Genomic DNA, 22,383 nt, shown 5'->3' with positions numbered 1-22,383 from the left:
GTGTAAGAATTTCTCAATTTCTTGTGTTTTGTAAGCAACATCTGTAATTATGTAAAATGATTGAAATAAAATATGGAGCCTGCATGAGATATTAGGTTAAAACACGCAACACAATGTAAATGATACGATGAGAATTTGTGTATAAAGTATTAAATTTTATTAATATGTTATCTATGCAACTATTAAACCGGCTGATTTCACAACAATAAATTAATACTGTGTTAAATGTGTTTTAAATAATATTTCATAGTTTTCTTGAGTAATAGGCATTTATAAAGTAACAACCAAGGAGTTTTTTTTTTTTTATAAAAGTGGAGAGTTCTAGGCTGTGTATAAAGAAGATAACTATGCCCAACTATATTAATTCCATATTTATTTTCACAATTATCCTTTCCGTACCAGGGATACTATTGTTGCTCTTGTGCTTCGTCGTATCACTAAAGTATGATTCAACATTGATTTCGTTTTACTAAAAAATAGCAATGATATCGGGAAGAATAAAAAGCGAGGATATAAAACTTTGTTCTTTGTGTTGAAAGGGAAATAACTCGACATCAAAACAATATCAAATACCAATGAACTTCTTTCCTGTTTCCTTTTCATGTTTAAAATAAAGAAGATTATTGTTTTTCAAGTTGTTATTAATTTAAATCTGACAAGATCAAAGGTGTTGAAAAAGAACAAGGGAAGTAATTAATCAATTTATTGTTTCTGGTATTGTCAAATAATTGTACCTGTTTAGGAAGTACCCAGAGGGGGGGATAGATGTCTTGTAAAAATCAATTTATTGTTCCTATAAAATTTTGTATTATCAAGTAACATATCTTGATTACATGCGATTGAAAAATGATGAATTGGAACATTTTTATTAAAATAACATACACGGATCAAAGTGATCAAGGAACAGATCGATTAAAATCGTTTTATTGGGTTTACAAACTCAAATGTAGTATTGCATGTCACAAAGACATAAACTATTCAATATAAAAAAAAAACCAAGAATGCGTCCATAGTACACGGATGCCCCACTCACACTATCTTTTTTCTATGTTTAGTGTACCGTGAAATTGGGGTGAAAACTCTAATTTGGCATTAAAATAAGAAAGATCATATCATAGGGACCATGTATACTAAGTTTCAATTTGATTGGAATTCAACTTCATCAAAAACTACCTCGACCAAAAACTTTAACCTGAAGCGGGACAGACGAACGAACGAACGAGCAGACGAACGGACGCACATATCAGAAAACATAATGCCCCTCTACTATCGTAGGTCGGGCATAAAAACCATGCAAAATATTACTATTTATAACATGAACAGCCATTATCATGATCTGTTGATCTGTTGGAGATTTTCCGTCACAATTAATGATCTTAAGAAATATTTTGGGAAAGAAAATTGTGAATATTGATTATGAGAATCTTTATAGATCTTTATATGATTTCTTTATTCAAAAAAGCAAATGAATATGATAGCATTATTCAGATGAAATAGTGGTCGTATATAAAACGGTTTTTACATGGTAAACTATGGTTCAAGGAAATAATTGGTCTGACAACTGGCTGCTGAAAATTTTAAAACACCCAACATTTTTGAAAGAAACTACAAGAATCATGAAAAAATTAAGAAAATTATATGATAGGGTATGTTATTTCTGTTTAAGTATATGACAAGTATGGATATCAGGTGGCTCATTGACTGACTGACCTTCCCTTCCACAAAAGAATTGACGTCTACTCCCCTACCCACATACACTCACAAAAACTGACTCACTCACGTATCTTCCCTTGAGGCAATGGGACAACTGCCTCGACAAAGCTTTGACAAAAAAAAAAGCTATAAAATAACTGGTAAAGTAAGATAGAATATATGTGTACCCCATAGACTTCGTATTTTAGTAGTATATATGTATTCTATGTAGCATTGAGCAAATTATACTTTCTAAGACAAACCTTGATTCATACAAGATAGAACTGTAAAATACATGGCGTGATTCTTACAGTCGATTGCATTGAGTGTTTAGGTAAAGGTAACATCTTTGGTTAGCTTAAAATTGCGTGCTAGCTAAACCGTGAAGTCATTATTAGGTAAGGTATACTACCCTCCTTTCGAAGTAGTCTAGTCCTACAGACACATATAGATTGGTTATCTGTCGGACTGGTCTACTCTTAAAGGAGGATAGTTTATCTAACCTTCACGGTTCAGCTAGCAAGCATTGCAAGCTAACCAAAGATAATACCTTTACTTACACACCCAATACAATCGGCTGTAATTCGTTTTATTGACTACATGTGTGTTGCTTCGGTGGATCTGGTTTTTTAACAGAAATTTGTCATCATATGGGAACTAAGTGTGCCCTTCTTATCAACAACGTGTTCCTTTATTTATATGGTACAGTTGAATAGATCCATGCGTGTACATATATTGTCAATTAAGTCATAGTTTACCTTAAATTTCAATATATTCTAATCTGTACAATAAAAGTTTTTAGAGATAATCATGATAATTTCAGTTAAACGGCAATTAAGCAAAGCTGTTTAAAATTTGTCTGTTTGCATCTGTAAGTGCTAAGAATACTTTGGAAAATTGTCAGTCTCCCTAGAACGACACTCACTGTTTGGTAAAAGTGTCAATAAACCCAATTATACTGATTCGTCTGTATTTGTATTTAAATTTGATTGACGTATTAGTTCATATCATAAGGAAATTAGTTTTTGTGTTGTAATCTCAAACTTAACGTAATTTCTTATCTTTTTAATACCAAATTGACCTGTCTTATGATGACAAAAAAAAAACCATATCTTGATATGTATATATAAGAGCCTAGGTGCCACGATATCTCAGTAGCATGAGGTCGAATCCCGGCAAGGGAATAACAAAAAAATTGCTTACGCAAATTTACAGATCTAACATTGTTGGGCTGTTGTTTAGACGAATGATACGAAATTGACCGGTCTTATGATGACAAAAATATATATATATATATTCGAGTATCATACATTTGAATTAATAATATGAGTGGAGCTTTCACTTCTCTAATTTAAATCACCTTATTGTGATCCTGTCATTCGTGATACATCCCCCTTTTTTCTGACAATCTTCTAACAGATTCTATATGCATACCTAATCTAAACAAACTTACTGTAAAATTGAAATAAAAGGAGATTTTTTAAATTAAAAACACTAATGAAAAAGTAAAAACACAAAAATACTAAACTCCGACGGGAAAATTCAAAACGGAAAGTCCCTATCAAATGGATAACAACTGTCATATTCCTAACTTGGTACAAGCATTTTCTTATGTAGAAAGGGAAACAACTCTAAATGAAAATTACCAGAAAAAACGACGAACTTGCAATAAATTAGGTTATTTGTAGAAACGGTGGTTGTGTTCGGTAATTCATTGTTTAATTGTTGAAAAGGAGGATCGGGTTATTTTAACGTTTGTCTTTCGCTTACTTATGGGAGGGTCTAATACGCGGAAGTGAAAAATGGGTATATTATAACTAATATCTCTGGAACCGCTAAAGCTAAGTTAATAAATAAAACTGATTTTGAAAGCTTTTATAATTGTCTATAAGATTAAAAATATATATTTGAATATGCTTTTTTACCGAAAAGTTGACCGGAAGTCTTAGCGTGTCTCTGACAACACAATTTTGAACATTAAAACTTAAATTCACGAAAAAGAATAGAACCCGGTCAAAATCTGTTAATTGATTCATAAATTCAATTTAATGACAAATAATATGATATAAAGAAAAAAATATAATAACATTACGTAAAAAGGGTAAAAAGTTGACCGGAAGTCCCCCTTGTATAAATGACGAAGTCAAATTTTCAACTTTGAACTAAAATTCACAAAAAAAACCAAAAAAAACCCGATCAATATCTTGAAAACGATTCTATTCTGAAAGGCTCCTGGGTTTCAATAATTTAACCTCAAATTATGAAGAAGCTAGACTAATAAATATCTCTCTATTTTAGATTAGTTTCTGATTTCTTTGAGCGACACATGACACAAACAAACACTGAAGTATAACGTTCGTTCATTCTAAATATTGTAGGCTTTAATGTGGAATACGTGACTATATGGAAAATTGACCGTATTGTACAACGAAGTTACTTAATTACAAATAATGTGATTTAAAAAAAAATATATAAATATTACATCAAAATTGAAAAAATCTTGCCCGAAAGCCTGTCTTGTGTATAAATGAAGAAGTTAAAATTTCAACTCCAAATTCACGTTAAAATACATAAATCGGACAGAATCTATGATAGAAAATATGAAAAAATAGATAAAAAATATCTAGATAATATGCAATAAAATTAATGAGCAAAACATTAAAATAAGATAGCAAAGTCTTGACCGACAGTTTCTTTAATGCTGTTATATCAATAAAAAATGTCCCTATTGTTATAATGAAAAAAGTTACGGACAAGTTGTTTTGATGCATTAATTGTATTGTTATTCTATAGAAGAGAAGTCTCTAACCGACGCAAGACGGCTCCATCTTGGTGAAACGGAAACACAACCAAAAGTCCATGAATATGGTTGACTTCAAACGATTTTTCTATCTTTCGACTAATTTTGGTATTGTCAAAGTTGAAACCACTTTTCAGTCTTTTTCTACATGTTGGTAATTTTTGTGAAAAAATCAAAATATCGGATAAAGTTTTAAACTCGACAATCTTAGAATCATTCACACAATGTTTGGAACAACTCTTTTGAGTAGTTTCAAAGGAGTCAAATATTTTTCAAAAAGAGTTTTCGTTGACAGACGACAACGGACGACGTGTGCATTTAGTGATATCCACTGAACTTACATGGAGGTCTATAAGCCATCGAAACAGATAACAAACGACAGAAAAAATCTGATTAATTGATAAACGTCCAGTGTCAAATATTTCACTGATGCATGTTTAGGACGAGAAAAATATTTGAAGGTCAAAGAAAGTAATTAAATGCCTACAAATATTTTTTTTAATTTTGCTACAGTAAAAACAAAATATAATAAAATCTTAGAAATTCGATTAAACTGAAAAAAAATGTGTTCCTTTTTACAGAATTGGCTATATTGATGTAAAAAAACTTTGTAAAAATCCTGACCAAAATTTATTCCAACTACATTTTTCTCGGTTGTTAATAGAAATAATACCACTTATAGTTATAATCCAGGTATCCGAACCCCGGCCTTATGAATGTTTAAAGCCTAACTGCAAGAATACTATTAATTTTAATTTGTTGTTAATCAGTCCTGTTTGTGAAATGCCCTGGTAGAGGGTCCATAGGGAAGCTCAAAAGCTCCTGGGTTTCAACAATTTAACCTCAAATTATGAAGAAGCCAGACTGATAAATATCTCTCTATTTCAGATTAGTTTCTGGTTTCTTTGAGCGACACATGACACAAACAAACACTGAAGTATAAAGTTCGTTCGTTCTAAATATTGTAGGCTTTAATGTGGAATACATGACTGAATATGGAAAATTGACCGTATTGTACAACAAACAACACTGTTTAGTTCCGATAGGTGGTATATGGTACATGAATAAATATGGTGCTTGAACTTGATGGCTAAATGAAGGTCTGATGATGTCACTTAGTTGCTCACTAATGGATATTGAAACAATATGATATTTTTTTTTTTTTTTAATTATAATCATCTTTATTGCAAAATTACACCCATGAGGGTCAAGCAATACAATCAAACAATAATTTTATACTATACAATGCAATACAATGAAATACAATGTAATACAATGAAATACAAAATGATACAATACAATATATAGAATAATAGAACATTCGAGTTCAATTATAAATTTATGTAAAAAACACCATCATAAATAACCTTGCATGCACGGGTCTGACTCCCTCAGTTCTAAAGACTGTTTTATGAAGTCTCCAATATGACAAACAAGTTCAGGGATGGGGTTTAGAATGTGTTTAAGTTTATTGAATGCATCAAGATGTTGAAATAATGGTACATAGTCTTTTAGATAAGCAAAAAGATTAGAACACAAAGATAAGTTAATGTCACAATACAAAAAGAAATGAAATTCATCATCTAGGACTTCACATTTTTTACATAATCTTTGTGCTCTTGGAATGTTTCTGTACCTTCCTAATTCAATGCCTAGGGAATGATCACTTAGTCTAAATTTTGAGAGTAACTGCCTATGTATAAAGTTATTGCAATTTAAATATTCCTCAGACTGACAATTATTTTTTAATTTCCCATAAAGACAAAGTTTGGATGAGGAATCCATTTTTGAAAGTTTAATTAAAGTATTTTTTTCATATTCCTCTGAAACACACTTTTTTATATTACATTTTAACATGTTTTTTGATTGTTTAAAAGGTACATTATTATTAGAGTAATTTTCTGGGTTTATTTTCATTTCTTTAAAAATTGTATCTGCAAATGAGTACCAAGAATAATATGATACTACAAAGGCTATCCAGATTGGGGAGTCAAAATGCTATAATTATTATACCAAATATACATGTTACTAGTACAAATGTACATTATTGCGATGCCGATATATATAAAAAAAAATTTGACATTACGCCTGTACCTGGACCCGCCCCTGCAAAATGCTATTGTTCTGCAAACGAAAAACAAAATGAAACAAAATAATCCTCATTTAATTTTTCTAGTGTCTTTGCACCTTAAAAATCCCAATGAAACAGAGGTTGGCCTATTTTTTTTTATATAACTTTAGAAAGGTTAAACTTGTGTTTTGAACTTGAATAGATTTTACAATACTGTATTTAGGCTTCATGGTTCATTAGACAAAATACCTCACGGCTATTTATTGGGCACTGAGTACTTTTGTTCTTATTTGTGAACACTTTATCATGATGAATTCATTTCGAATTACTAGTTATACAGAAGTGGCTGTTGGAAAGTCTCTTGCTTAGGTAGGTGTCATTCTTTCTTTAAAAAAGGTTTTACTTTATGACCCCTTCTAGTACTATTCTGCAGCCAGTTTAGTACGAACTTTTCAAACTGCAATACTAGTATCAAAACAACAAATATAATGAATAATAGAGATAGGCCATTTTGTACATGTACCAAGGGGAAACTTCGTGCAAAGCATTATTATTTACTGTTTCACTGCATTTAATAGAAAAGTGGACTTGTGGCAAATAAGCTAAGATTTTTATAGAACATCCACAGCCTTTAATACAGAGATTTTTGTTATAAAATTTTAAACGTAGATTAATTTTTATGACGTGCTAGTGTTTATTTTTTACAAAAAGTTCTAAACAACCTTTAAGTTGCAAAAAAAATCGTGTTGAGTCACTTCAGTCGAGCGCACCATAAAAGGTGTACTTGATTTGATCCATATTTATATTTGTTTTCACCAATAACTAAATTTATTAACTTGTTTGAAGGAAATCATTGCTATCAAGTACCGAATTGCCAGTACATGTACAATGGGACAGGCTGTGGATTTTTGTCGAGCCTGCAACTTTTGTTGCAGAAAGCTCGACTTAGAGAAAGTGATCCGGCGGCGGCGGCGTTAGCTAACTTCTTAAAAGGTTTATATTTTAGAAGGTGAAAGACCTGGATGCTTCATACTTTGTATATAGATGCCTCATGTTACGAAGTTTCCGTCACTCACATGTCCAATGTCCTTGACCTCATTTTCATGGTTCAGTGACCACTTGAAAAAAAAGTTCAGAATTTTTGTAATGTTGAATTCTCTCTTATTATAAGTAATAGGATAACTATATTTGGTATGTGCGTACCTTGCAAGGTCCTCATACCCGTCAGACAGTTTTCACTTGACCTTGACCTCATTTCATGGATCAGTGAACAAGGTTAAGTTTTGGTGGTCAAGTCCATATCTCAGACACTATAAGCAATAGGGCTAGAATATTTGGTGTATGGAAGGACTGGAAGTTGTACATGCCCAACTGGCAGATGTCATCTGACCTTGACCTCATTTTCATGGTTCAGTGGTCAAAGTAAAGTTTTTAAGTTTTGGTCTTTTTATCTATTATTATATGCCAAAGGTCAACTATATTTGGTGTATGGAAATATATTATGATCTATATGTCAGTCCCGCAGGTTTTATTTGACCGTGACGTCAATTGCATGGTTCATTGCACAGTGTTAAGTTTTTTGTGTTTTGGTCTATTTTTCTAAAACTATAAGTAATAGGTCAACTATATTTGTTGTATGGAAGCTTTGTTAGCTGTACATGTCTGCCTGGCATGGTTCATCTGACCTTGACCTCATTTTCATGGTTCATTGGTCTTTGTTTAGCTATCTTGGTTAATGTTAAGTTTATGTGACCGTTGTAATAAAGCTTTATACTTAACACTATCAATATAATATCAATGATTAGTAAAGAAGGCGAGACATTTCAGTGTGTGCACTCTTGTCTATAAATGTTCCATATTTTTAGCATTGAATCAACACAAGGGTACACAATCCTTAATGATAACATGTTATAACTTAACAAATTAATGGTATAGTAATAGAAGTGTTGCACAAAATGAATGTCAGGTTTATTTTGGTGGCTGTCGAAAATGAGTTTAAAGACCATCTGGAAAGATTTAACATTCAAATTTCATAATTCAGTAATCTGCTTTGAATTTGTTACACTATTATATGCAGCCTAGCCGATCAAGTAGACCGGAATGGCATGCATGCTTTTTTGTGTAAATCGATTTGAAATAACATGCCATAGACATCAATAGAAATTTTAAAAAAAATTCTATAAAGTATTATGTAGTATAAAGCATATTCAATACTTTACCAGCTCTATGTGTTTTATAACGACCGCAAACATTTTTTTTTGGACTGTATGATGGGGGGGGGGGGGGGGGGGGGTGGCCCGCTCCAGTCATGCTTCAATGATTCCCTATATAATCAACCAAATTTGTCCCACAAAAGGGGGGCCCTTTATTTATAAAGGTATAAACACCATATAGAGGGTTTGTTCCTAACCTGTTTTCAGGATTGTATTACATGTAATATAATATAACTTTTTTAGCACTAACGCATTAACAATAAATGGTTATGGATAATTATGAGAAAAATATATAAAAATAAAAGAGAAGCATATAAATTATTACAGAAATCAAGTACCTTTTAAAAAATAGTTTCTCACCATCAAGCATTCATTCGAATGGTTGACAACAATTTTGAATATTGTTGGGGAATTACTATTCAGAATTGATATAAGCAAGTTATATGATAGAGAAGGTAATTTGTTGTTCAATAGAACATTATTTATTTTTTTAATGAGGTTATCTCTCACATAGTTATAGGATGAACATTTTAAAGGAAAATGTAGTTCATCTTCAATGTCTCCATTGTTGCAGCAAAGACTTGCCCTACTCTGCTTTGGTATTTTTAGATATCACCCTCTTTCAATAGATCTATAAAGTATGAGCACTTAACCTTAATTTACATAATGTTGATCGATCATATTTGGATTTGCATTGATCAACATCTTGGATGTCAGTCTCTTGCATCTGAAAGGCTATATCATTGATTCTCTCATTAATGGGTTTTTAATACATTTTAATATCAAAAAGATTTAGATTAATGAAATGAAATCCAAGTCTTGAAATAGCATTTTTAGCTCACCTGGCCCGAAGGGCCAAGTGAGCTTTTCTCCGGTGTCCAGCGTCGTTAACTTTTACAAAAATCTTCTCCTCTGAAACTACTGGGCCAAATTTAACCAAACTTGGCCACAATCATCATTGGGGTATCTAGTTTAAAAAATGTGTCCGGTGACCCGGCCAACCAACCAAGATGGCCGCCATGGCTAAAAATAAAACATAGGGGTAAAATGCAGTTTTTGGCTTATAACTCAAAGACCAAAACATTTGGAGCAAATCTGACGGGGTAAAATTGTTCATCAGGTCAAGATCTATCTGCCCTGAAATTTTCAGATAAATGGGACAACCAATTCTCGGTTGCTGTCCCTGAATTGGTAATTATACGGAAATTTTTGCTGTTTTTGGTTATTATCTTGAATATTACTATAGATATAGATAAACTGTAAACAGCAATAATGTTCAGCAAAATAATATTTACAAATAAGTCAATAATAAGTTGACCCCTTTAGGAGTTATTGCCCTTTATAGTAAATTTTTAACCATTTTTCGTAAATCTTAGTAATCTTTTACAAAAATCTTCTCCTCTGAAACTAATGGGCCAGATTAATCCAAACTTGGCCACAATGATCTTTGAAGTATCTAGTTTAAAAAATGTGTCTGGTGACCCGGCCATCCAACCAAGATGGCCGCCACTGCTAAAAATAGAACATAGGGGTAAAATGCAGTTTTTGGCTTATAACTCAAAAATCAAAGCATTTAGGGCAAATCTGACATGGGGGCAAAATTGTTTATCAGGTCAAGATTTGTCTGCCCTGAAATTTTCAGATGGATCAGACAACCTGTTGTTAGGTTGCTGTCCCTGAATTGGTAATTTTAAGGAAATTTGGCCGTTTTTTGTTATTATCTTGAATATTATTATAGATAGAGATAAACTGTAAACAGCAATGATGTATAACAAAGTAAGACCTAAAAATAAGTCAACATGACCAAAATGGTCAATTGACCCCCTAAGGAGTTATTGTCCTTTAAAATAAATTTTAACAATTTTCATAAAATATGTAAACTTTTACTAACATTTTCCACTGAAACTACTGGGCCAAGTTCATTATAGATAGAGATAATTGTAAGCAGCAAGAATGTTCATTAAAGTAAGATGTACAAACACATCACCATCACCAAAACACAATTTTGTCATGAATCCATCTGCATCCTTTGTTTAATATTCACATAGACCAAGGTGAGCGACACAGGCTCTTTAGAGCCTCTAGTTCATATGTATTATACAATAGTTTTTTTTTCAGTTGCTTTTTAGCTCACAAGTGAGCTTTTCCCATCACTTTGCGTCCGGTGTCCGTCGTCTGTCGTCTGTCGTCCGTCATCCGTCGTCCGTCGTCGTTAACTTTTACAAAAATCTTCTCCTCTGAAACTGCTGGGCCAAATTAAACCAAACTTTGCCACAATCATCATTGGGGTATCTAGTTTAAAAAATGTGTGGCGTGACCCCGCCAACCAACCAAGATGGCCGCCATGGCTAAAAATAGAACATAGGGGTAAAATGCAGTTTTTGGCTTATAACTCAAAATCCAAAGCATTAAGAGCAAATCTGACAGGGGTAAAATTGTTTATCAGGTCAAGATCTATCTGCCCTGAAATTTTCAGATGAATCAGACAACCCGTTGTTGGGTTGCTGCCCCTGAATATGTAATTTTAAGGAAATTTTGCTGTTTTTGGTTATTATCTTGAATATTGTTATAGATAAAGATAAACTGTAAACAGCAATAATGTTCAGCAAAGTAAGACTTACAAATAAGTCAACATGACCGAAATGGTCAGTTGACCCCTTTAGTAGTTATTGCCCTTTATAGTCAATTTTTAACCATTTTTCGTAAATCTTAGTAATCTTTTACAAAAATCTTCTCCTCTGAAACTACTTGGCCAAATTAATCCAAACTTGGCCACAATCATCATTGGGGTATGTAGTTTAAAAAATGTGTGGCGTGACCCAGCCATCCAACCAAGATGGATGCCACAGCTAAATATGTAATCTTTTAGATATTTATTGAAAAGTAGAATGCTTCTGCTACATAAATATGGGCTGTTTTTGACAATACAATGTACATATATCGGGTACTAGCATCATTAAGTCATGCTAAATTACTGAAATCTTCACAATTTTAGCAGTTTAGTTAAATTTTAGACGGTTTCCGTCTTACATGAAAGTGGCCGCATTCGTGTTCATTCATAATATTGAAATGCAAGTTGTATTTGGTGATAATACATAACATATATAAAGGTTGAGGATGAACACGGATGCGGCCACTTTCATTTTTGACAAAAACCATCTGAAAAGAGACGTTTTTTGGCATATTTGATGGATTTTTCATATTTAAGCTTAAATTGGAGCATTTTTAATGACTAAATCAGTTAAAATCTTTCCCAAAAACTTATTGAATCAATTGAAATAGACACTCAAGTGTTTAAAAAATGTCAAAAATCTTTCGCTAGATGAACTTGAAATTTGAGGCCAAAATCGGTCCTTACCAGACCTACTCCTTTAAAACATTGAGGACTTATGGAACTTTATTCTTCAAAAGCGTCCAGCGTATCATGCGCTTGGAAATCTTTTCTCTAAATTAGTCTAACAGAACGAAAGAAAAACTTCTGATTGTCAATTTGGATATCTTCATATTACTTTGATTTAAGTATATTTTTTATTTCAATACTAACTGTTTTCTCATACATATAAGAATAATTTTATTTTGTATTACAGATGGATGAGCCCAGATGAAAGTTCAGTCCTGACACCTACAGGCAGACGATTTCATTTTAGTTGCCAGGTTATGATGATGTAAGTATTTGCTCATTACAATTGTATTTGAAACTCAGGCGCGTAGCTCCCTATACGCCAACACGCAGTTGCGTGCACATCAATTCGGCATTGCCTTTTATAATCAATTTTTCGTAAATTTTTGTAATCTTTCACAAAAATTCCTCTGAAACTACTGGGCCAAATTTAACCAATCTTAGCCACAATCATAATTAGGGTATCTTATTTAAAAAATGTGTGTGGTGACCCGGCCAACTAACCAAGATGGCTGCCATGGCTAAAAATAGAACATAGGGGTAAAATTTAGATTTTGGCTTATAACTCTGAAACCAAAGCATTTAGAGCAAATCTGACAGGGAATTAAATTGTTAAAAAAATCAATATCTATGTTTAATAATAATATATAATATGATTCTGTTCAGCAAAGTAAGATGTAGAAATAAGTCAACATGCCCAAAATAGTCAGATGACCCCTTAAGGAGTTATTGCCCTTTTTTAGTCAATTTTCAACAATTTTCATTAATTTTGTTAATTTTTACAAAATATTTTCCTAAAGGGCCAATTTTATTATAGATAAAGAAAATTGTAAGTGGCAAGAACTTTCAGTAAAGTAAGATCTACAAACACATCACCATCACCAAAACACAATTTTGTCATGAATCCATCTGTGTCCTTTGTTTGATATGCACATAGATCCAAGGTGAGCGACACCGGCTCTTAAGAGCCTCTAGTGGTACCGTAGTTTTCAGTCAATAACTTGTCTTATCAAAAGTGTATAAATCTCTCTGAAATGATACCACAAGTTTCCATACTATAAAGGATGGTTATAGGGGGTAATGGAACAAATCATTAAGCAATAAGGGGCAAAAAAGGGGGCACAGAGGTTTTTCTGGACAACTTAAACAATTTAAAAGCAGTGTAAGTAGCATATTAATCTATTGCAATAAAAATTCATAATATCTAATAAAATTTGTAGATTTAGCTAACAGAGTCCTTATATTTGTATAAGTAACATTTGTTTATAGGGGAAATTGTTTTAACCTTGAATAAGCTTCAATTTAAAATTGCTTGCTAGTGCCTCTTTGTGATAACCATTAGATAACTCTGGTTCATTTCTCAATCATTCTATCATGAAGGGACAATCAATAATTCGATTTTGATTGATAGTCTTTTTCAAAAATGATGAATGGTTCTTCATATTGGTATGTTATCATTTTAAACGTTTCAAATTTATGAAATGATATTCGTACACCAATGTTTTTGATACACCAATAACAAAAACTGAAATATATTGAATTGATACATTTTGTAATTATTCAAAATTATATCAGAAACATATATTATAAAATAATGAACCTGTTAAAGGGAGACAATACTTGCATAACTTTTTCGAATTGGCACATAATACAACGGAATGTCACTCTTGCTCACAAATGGCACATCAATATAATTAATTAACTCTACAATCGTGCTCCACCTTCAATGATGATTCTAAATTAATTATAAATATAACCAAAATTTGTTAATCTATAGATAGTGAAGACTAATGAAAGCTAACCCACTGTTAAAATATTTCTTTGCAATTTTTTGAAACTTCCTCAGAAAAATGCTCGAGCCACTTGACTTTCATAGCTCATAATTAACGTTTTTACACAATATTTAAATAAAGTAGCTAAAGATTATTCACTTCTCAAAGTGTAAGAAGCAATAAAAATCGTATGCTTGCACCATCTTACCCAAATACAGATTTAATTCAGTTCTGAACATTTCGACATTTCTTTTCGTTTATTTTGATGAAAACTGGTTTTAAACAAATCACAAGTACGTGTTAAGATCCGACTAAATACCTATATCCCGATATCGTCAGGTAAATTTGCTAGTAAATGGGAGGTAATCCAATTAAAATTTTAAGAATACTATTAAAATTATCCTTACTTGTGGAAAGACCTGCAATTGTGAACAATTGGATTTTAAGTTTCTTTATATTTTTTATAGCCTATAGAAAATATATAACATAGGTAACTTCAAAGAAGTGAAAGTGATGTATGTTTATCTATACTGAGCTAAAAAAGTTTAGCAACAAAAATATGAAATTTTATTACAAAATGATAATAAAAAAATGGAGTTATGACATGTCAGAAGCAACATGAATGTTGAACACTCATATTCATTAGGATATTTTTTGTATGGAGCACGGGAGGGTCAAAATGCGGAAATGAGTATAGTGTTATTCAAAATCAATTTCTCTGCCATGTTCTAAGTGCATCAATGAAGGATTGGCAGGAACACCAGCAGCTACCCTTAGTCAATGCACTACTCTTGTGGCCAGAAAAAACTTACCACATGTTGACGATTATTGTTTTTGGTCTACGGCATATCGACCTATCCTGTGTTGTTGCAATTTATTGATTTCTGTTTGCTAGTCCCTAAACTGTTGACTTATGCACATAAAATCGAGCCACGACGTCAGCAACACTCATGCCGGCATCAACCATTCTAAGAGCCATCTGACCGTCATTTTCCGAGAGGCATGGTTGACGCTTCATCCATTTTTTTCAAACTTTTATGTGTTTTTCTAACTAATGGTGTGTTTCTGAATGTGTGTGCAAAAAAAAAAAGAATTTTGTTTTAAAAGTACAGGTACAGAAAGTAAATATCAATTACACGTGCAAAGCTGAAATGGCATGAAATCAATCACCTGGCAAAAAGTACGACTGTTTAAAATTTCAGGTAAAACTAAGGATTATATCAATGATGTTTAATAAAAACAACAAATAACAATGAAAAAAAAAGTGTTGCTAAACTTTTTTGGCTCAGTATATTTCATTTTTATGTTTTCATATGTATGGTGTTTTTTTCTTTCTGTTTTTTATAGGTGTATTTCTTTCTTCTTTTTTTTTTTGGATCTATTTCCATTTTCAATAGGTCACTTTAAAGAATTATAAGTGAGGTATGGTTATCTATTTCATTTTATGTTTTAGGTGGCGTCCAGGATCAGACAGCAGGTAAGTTTTGATAGGATTGTGTGCATGTTTGTATGCCTTTTTGTCCAAGTTTCCTCTAGGTGGCGTCCAAGGATCGGACAGGCAGGTATGTTTAGATAAGATTGTGTGTTTGTATGCATTTTTGTCCAAGTTTTTTCTAGGTGCCGTCAAAGGATCCAAGGGAAAGGTATGTTAAGATAAGATTGTGTGGTTGTATGTATTTTTGTCCAAGTTTCCTCTAGGTGTCGTCAAAGGATCCAAGGGAAAGGTATGTTAAGATAAGATTGTGTGTTTGTATGTATTTTTGTCCAAATTTCCTCTAGGTGTCGTCAAAGGATCCAAGGTAAAGGTATGTTAAGATAAGATTGTGTGTTTGTATGCCTTTTTGTCCAAGTTTCTTCTAGTTGTCGTCAAAGGATCCTACGGAAAGGTATGTTAAGATAAGATTGTGTGTTTGTATGCCTTTTTGTCCAAGTTTCTTCTAGGTGCCGTCAAAGGATCCAAAGGAAAGGTATGTTAAGATAAGATTGTGTGTTTGTATGCCTTTTTGTCCAAGTTTCTTCTAGGTGCTGTCAAAGGATCCTACGGAAAGGTATGTTAAGATAAGATTGTGTGTTTGTATGCCTTTTTTTCCAAGTTTCTTCTAGGTGCCGTCAAAGGATCCAAGGGAAAGGTATGTTAAGATAAGATTGTGTGTTTGTATGTATTTTTGTCCAAGTTTCTTCTAGGTGCCGTCAAAGGATCCTATGGAAAGGTATGTTAAGATAAGATTGTGTGTTTGTATGCTTTTTTGTCCAAGTTTCTTCTAGGTGCTGTCAAAGGATCCAACGGAAAGGTATGTTAAGATAAGATTGTGTGTTTGTATGCCTTTTTGTCCAAGTTTCTTCTAGGTGCCGTCAAAGGATCCAATGGAAAGGTATGTTAAGATAAGATTGTGTGTTTGTATGTATTTTTGTCCAAGTTTCTTCTAGGTGCCATCAAAGGATCCAAGGGAAAGGTATGTTAAGATAAGATTGTGTGTTTGTATGCCTTTTTGTCCAAGTTTCTTCTAGGTGCCGTCAAAGGATCCTACGGAAAGGTATGTTAAGATAAGATTGTGTGTTTGTATGCCTTTTTTTCCAAGTTTCTTCTAGGTGCCGTCAAAGGATCCAAGGGAAAGGTATGTTAAGATAAGATTGTGTGTTTGTATGCATTTTTGTCCAAGTTTCCTCTAGGTGCCGTCAAAGGATCCTACGGAAAGGTATGTTAAGATAAGATTGTGTGTTTGTATGCCTTTTTGTCCAAGTTTCTTCTAGGTGCCGTCAAAGGATCCAACGGAAAGGTATGTTAAGATAAGATTGTGTGCTTGTATGCTTTTTTGTCCAAGTTTCTTCTAGGTGCCGTCAAAGGATCCTACGGAAAGGTATGTTAAGATAAGATTGTGTGTTTGTATGCCTTTTTGTCCAAGTTTCTTCTAGGTGCCGTCAAAGGATCTGAGGGAAAGGTATGTTAAGATAAGATTGTGTGTTTGTATGTATTTTTGTCCAAGTTTCCTCTAGGTGTCGTGAAAGGATCCAACGGAAAGGTATGTTAAGATAAGATTGTTTGTTTGTATGCATTTTTGTCCAAATTTCCTCTAGGTGCCGTCAAAGGATCCAAGGGAAAGGTATGTTAAGATAAGATTGTGTGTATGTTTGTATGCCTTTTTGTCCAAGTTTCCTCTAGGTGTCGTCAAAGGATCCAAAGGAAAGGTATGTTAAGATAAGATTGTGTGTTTGTATGTATTTTTGATCAAATTTCCTCTAGGTGTCGTTAAAGGATCCAAGGGAAAGGTATGTTAAGATAAGATTGTGTGTTTGTATGCCTTTTTGTCCAAGTTTCCTCTAGGTGCTGTCAAAGGATCCTACGGAAAGGTATGTTAAGATAAGATTGTGTGTTTGTATGCTTTTTTGTCCAAGTTTCTTCTAGGTGCCGTCAAAGGATCCAACGGAAAGGTATGTTAAGATAAGATTGTGTGTTTGTATGCTTTTTTGTCCAAGTTTCCTCTAGGTGTCGTCAAAGGATCCAAAGGAAAGGTATGTTAAGATAAGATTGTGTGTTTGTATGTATTTTTGTCCAAGTTTCCTCTAGGTGTCGTCAAAGGATCCAACGGAAAGGTATGTTAAGATAAGATTGTGTGTTTGTATGCATTTTTGTCCAAATTTCCTCTAGGTGCCGTCAAAGGATCCAAGAGAAAGGTATGTTAAGATAAGATTGTGTGTATGTTTGTATGCCTTTTTGTCCAAGTTTCCTCTAGGTGTCGTCAAAGGATCCAAAGGAAAGGTATGTTAAGATAAGATTGTGTGTTTGTATGTATTTTTGATCAAATTTCCTCTAGGTGTCGTCAAAGGATCCAAGGGAAAGGTATGTTAAGATAAGATTGTGTGTTTGTATGCCTTTTTGTCCAAGTTTCCTCTAGGTGCTGTCAAAGGATCCTACGGAAAGGTATGTTAAGATAAGATTGTGTGTTTGTATGCTTTTTTGTCCAAGTTTCTTCTAGGTGCTGTCAAAGGATCCAACGGAAAGGTATGTTAAGATAAGATTGTGTGCTTGTATGCCTTTTTGTCCAAGTTTCCTCTAGGTGTCGTCAAAGGATCCAAAGGAAAGGTATGTTAAGATAAGATTGTGTGTTTGTATGTATTTTTGATCAAATTTCCTCTAGGTGTCGTCAAAGGATCCAAGGGAAAGGTATGTTAAGATAAGATTGTGTGTTTGTATGTATTTTTGTCCAAGTTTCCTCTAGGTGCTGTCAAAGGATCCTACGGAAAGGTATGTTAAGATAAGATTGTGTGTTTGTATGCCTTTTTGTCCAAGTTTCTTCTAGGTGCCGTCAAAGGATCCAACGGAAAGGTATGTTAAGATAAGATTGTGTGTTTGTATGCCTTTTTGTCCAAGTTTCTTCCAGGTGCCGTCAAAGGATCCAAGGGAAAGGTATGTTAAGATAAGATTGTGTGTTTGTATGTATTTTTGTCCAAGTTTCTTCTAGGTGCTGTCAAAGGATCCAAGGGAAAGGTATGTTAAGATAAGATTGTGTGTTTGTATGCTTTTTTGTCCAAGTTTCTTCTAGGTGCCGTCAAAGGATCCAAAGGAAAGGTATGTTAAGATAAGATTGTGTGTTTGTATGCCTTTTTGTCCAAGTTTCTTCTAGGTGTCGTCAAAGGATTCAAGGGAAAGGTATGTTAAGATAAGATTGTGTGTTTGTATGCCTTTTTGTCCAAGTTTCTTCTAGGTGTCGTCAAAGGATCCAAGGGAAAGGTATGTTAAGATAAGATTGTGTGTATGTTTGTATGCCTTTTTGTCCAAGTTTCTTCTAGGTGCCGTCAAAGGATCCAACGGAAAGGTATGTTAAGATAAGATTGTGTGTTTGTATGCCTTTTTGTCCAAGTTTCTTCCAGGTGCCGTCAAAGGATCCAAGGGAAAGGTATGTTAAGATAAGATTGTGTGTTTGTATGTATTTTTGTCCAAGTTTCTTCTAGGTGCTGTCAAAGGATCCAAGGGAAAGGTATGTTAAGATAAGATTGTGTGTTTGTATGTATTTTTGTCCAAGTTTCTTCTAGGTGCCGTCAAAGGATCCAAAGGAAAGGTATGTTAAGATAAGATTGTGTGTTTGTATGCCTTTTTGTCCAAGTTTCTTCTAGGTGTCGTCAAAGGATTCAAGGGAAAGGTATGTTAAGATAAGATTGTGTGTTTGTATGCCTTTTTGTCCAAGTTTCTTCTAGGTGTCGTCAAAGGATCCAAGGGAAAGGTATGTTAAGATAAGATTGTGTGTATGTTTGTATGCCTTTTTGTCCAAGTTTCCTCTAGGTGTCGTCAAAGGATCCAAAGGAAAGGTATGTTAAGATAAGATTGTGTGTTTGTATGTATTTTTGATCAAATTTCCTCTAGGTGTCGTCAAAGGATCCAAGGGAAAGGTATGTTAAAATAAGATTGTGTGTTTGTATGCCTTTTTGTCCAAGTTTCCTCTAGGTGCTGTCAAAGGATCCTACGGAAAGGTATGTTAAGATAAGATTGTGTGTTTGTATGCCTTTTTGTCCAAGTTTCTTCTAGGTGCCGTCAAAGGATCCAATGGAAAGGTATGTTAAGATAAGATTGTGTGTTTGTATGCCTTTTTGTCCAAGTTTCTTCCAGGTGCCGTCAAAGGATCCAAGGGAAAGGTATGTTAAGATAAGATTGTGTGTTTGTATGTATTTTTGTCCAATTTTCTTCTAGGTGCTGTCAAAGGATCCAAGGGAAAGGTATGTTAAGATAAGATTGTGTATTTGTATGTATTTTTGTCCAAGTTTCTTCTAGGTGCCATCAAAGGATCCAAAGGAAAGGTATGTTAAGATAAGATTGTGTGTTTGTATGCTTTTTTGTCCAAGTTTCTTCTAGGTGTCGTCAAAGGATCCAAGGGAAAGGTATGTTACGATAAGATTGTGTGTATGTTTGTATGCTTTTTTGTCCAAGTTTCCTCTAGGTACCGTCAAAGGATCCAACGGAAAGGTATGTTAAGATAAGATTGTGTGTTTGTATGCCTTTTTGTCCAAGTTTCTTCTAGGTGCCATCAAAGGATCCAACGGAAAGGTATGTTAAGATAAGATTGTGTGTTTGTATGTATTTTTGTCCAAGTTTCTTCTAGGTGCCGTCAAAGGATCCAAGGGAAAGGTATGTTAAGATAAGATTGTGTGTTTGTATGTATTTTTGTCCAAGTTTCTTCTAGGTGCCGTCAAAGGATCCAAAGGAAAGGTATGTTAAGATAAGATTGTGTGTTTGTATGCCTTTTTGTCCAAGTTTCTTCTAGGTGTCGTCAAAGGATTCAAGGGAAAGGTATGTTAAGATAAGATTGTGTTTTTTTATGCCTTTTTGTCCAAGTTTCTTCTAGGTGTCGTCAAAGGATCCAAGGGAAAGGTATGTTAAGATAAGATTGTGTGTTTGTATGTATTTTTGTCCAAGTTTCTTCTAGGTGTCGTCAGAGGATCCAAGGGAAAGGTATGTTAAGATAAGATTGTGTGTTTGTATGTATTTTTGTCCAAATTTCCTCTAGGTGTCGTCAAAGGATCCAGCGGAAAGGTATGTTAAGATAAGATTGTGTGTTTTTATGCCTTTTTGTCTAAGTTTCTTCTAGGTGCCGTCAAAGGATCCAAAGGAAAGGTATGTTAAGATAAGATTGTGTGTTTGTATGCCTTTTTGTCCAAGTTTCTTCTAGGTGCCGTCAAAGGATCCAAAGGAAAGGTATGTTAAGATAAGATTGTGTGTTTGTATGCTTTTTTGTCCAAGTTTCTTCTAGGTGCCGTCAAAGGATCCTACAGAAAGGTATGTTAAGATAAGATTGTGTGTTTGTATGCATTTTTGTTCAAGTTTCTTCTAGGTGTCGTCAAAGGATTCAAGGGAAAGGTATGTTAAGATAAGATTGTGTGTTTGTATGTATTTTTCTCTAAATTTCCTCTAGATGACGTCAAAGGATGAGACAACAGGTATGTTAAGATAAGATTGTGTGTTTGTATGCATTTTTCTCTAAATTTCCTCTAGGTGACGTCAAAGGATCAGACAGCAGGTATGTTAAGATAAGATTGTGTGTTTGTATGCCTTTTTCTCCAAATTTCCTTTAGGTGGCGTCAAAGGATCAGACAGCAGGTATGTTAAGATAAGATTGTGTGTATGTTTGTATGCCTTTTTGTCCAAGTTTCTTCTAGTTGGTGTCAAAGGATCCAATGGACAGGCATGTTAAGATGGATGAGCACAGATGAAAGTTCAGTCCTACACCTGGAGAAAGATGGTTTCATTTTAGTTACCAGATAATGATGATGTAAGTATTTGGTCATAACAATTGTATTTAAACTATTTAAAAAAAAAATTTAGGTAATAAAAATCAGTTTTTCAAGTCTACTTGAAAATTTATTACAAAATTGTCATTAATTTCTTGTTCAAATTTATTCTCTAATGAAATATAATTCTAAAAGAATTATTGTATTTGTAAATAGACTGATCCCCCCAATTTAGGATTTGAAATAAAACAGGCATCACATTAATATCTAATTTAATTATTACAACAAATAGACTTAATATTGACAATTTGGATATTTATTTACATATTTATTTACATTTTAATTGGGAAAATATGACTTTGTTTAGATTGTTTGTTCAAAATGTATTCATCAGATTGTTTTGGTTTAAGCCACCACATTCTGATAATTATCTGCATACATTAATTTCAGAATTAGTGATGTGATCATAATAAACAGTCGATCTTCATAATACTGATTAAAAGATAAAATGAAAATGGTTAATGAATTACAGGCAAAAAGAGCAAAGACACAGAAAATTGCGCCATTGACACAGATCTGGATAAGAAGCTTAAAGGAATGTCCAAGTTTCAGTGGAGATGGCAGATGAGTAGCAACTCCATGGAAGATGTTTACTTAGATCTTCAACCAAGTCCGAGGCTTTGCCATGTAAGCAATCAAGCAGCAAGAATAGCAGCTGGAATGAAGATTAATTATTACATTGATCTTCAAACAAGTCTGAGGCTTTGTCATGAAAGAAATAATGCAAGTATATTCAAGCTAATTAATTCTGTACATTATCAGGAAAAATGTGATAAAATCCATAAGGATTACATATAAGGCAACACACATTTTTGTTATTTTGCACATTTACAACAAACAAAAATAGATGTTTATTAGTTTGATAAATGTTTTTCCGGTAGACGAATACAATTTTATATCATTAAAAATAAATCCTGATAGAACTTTTCACTTCAAGGGAGACTAGTACAATAAACAGCAAGAAAGTTTCTTTCAGTGGGGAATAACTCACTATTACGCAATCAGAATACAGAATAGATTAATAAAAATTTAGGCTGGCAATTTAACAAATTTGTAAAATATATAATTTGTGTCAATTTTAATTCCTTTTTAGGTTATAAAACAGTGCCAATGTTTTCATGAAGGGGAGTAAGACTTGTGGTATAAGATATCTTAAA

The 22,383-nt window shown here is 33.2% G+C and overlaps 1 long non-coding RNA gene across 1 annotated transcript; it reads left to right on the top strand.

The window, feature by feature from the left end:
- The first annotated feature begins 6,828 nt into the window (after positions 1–6,828).
- LOC139520070 (uncharacterized) lies at positions 6,829–22,364 on the top strand. The gene is made up of 4 exons (XR_011663812.1): positions 6,829–6,932; positions 12,364–12,441; positions 15,402–21,207; positions 21,699–22,364. It is a non-coding gene; the product is annotated as an uncharacterized lncRNA (long non-coding RNA).
- Positions 22,365–22,383: the final 19 nt, after the last annotated feature.

The sequence above is a fragment of the Mytilus edulis genome, chromosome 4, assembly GCF_963676685.1.
Source record: "Mytilus edulis chromosome 4, xbMytEdul2.2, whole genome shotgun sequence".
In the NCBI taxonomy this organism is placed as follows: domain Eukaryota; kingdom Metazoa; phylum Mollusca; class Bivalvia; order Mytilida; family Mytilidae; genus Mytilus; species Mytilus edulis.
Note: the sequence above shows the minus strand (reverse complement) of the source record. Positions and strands in the feature narration are given on the sequence as shown.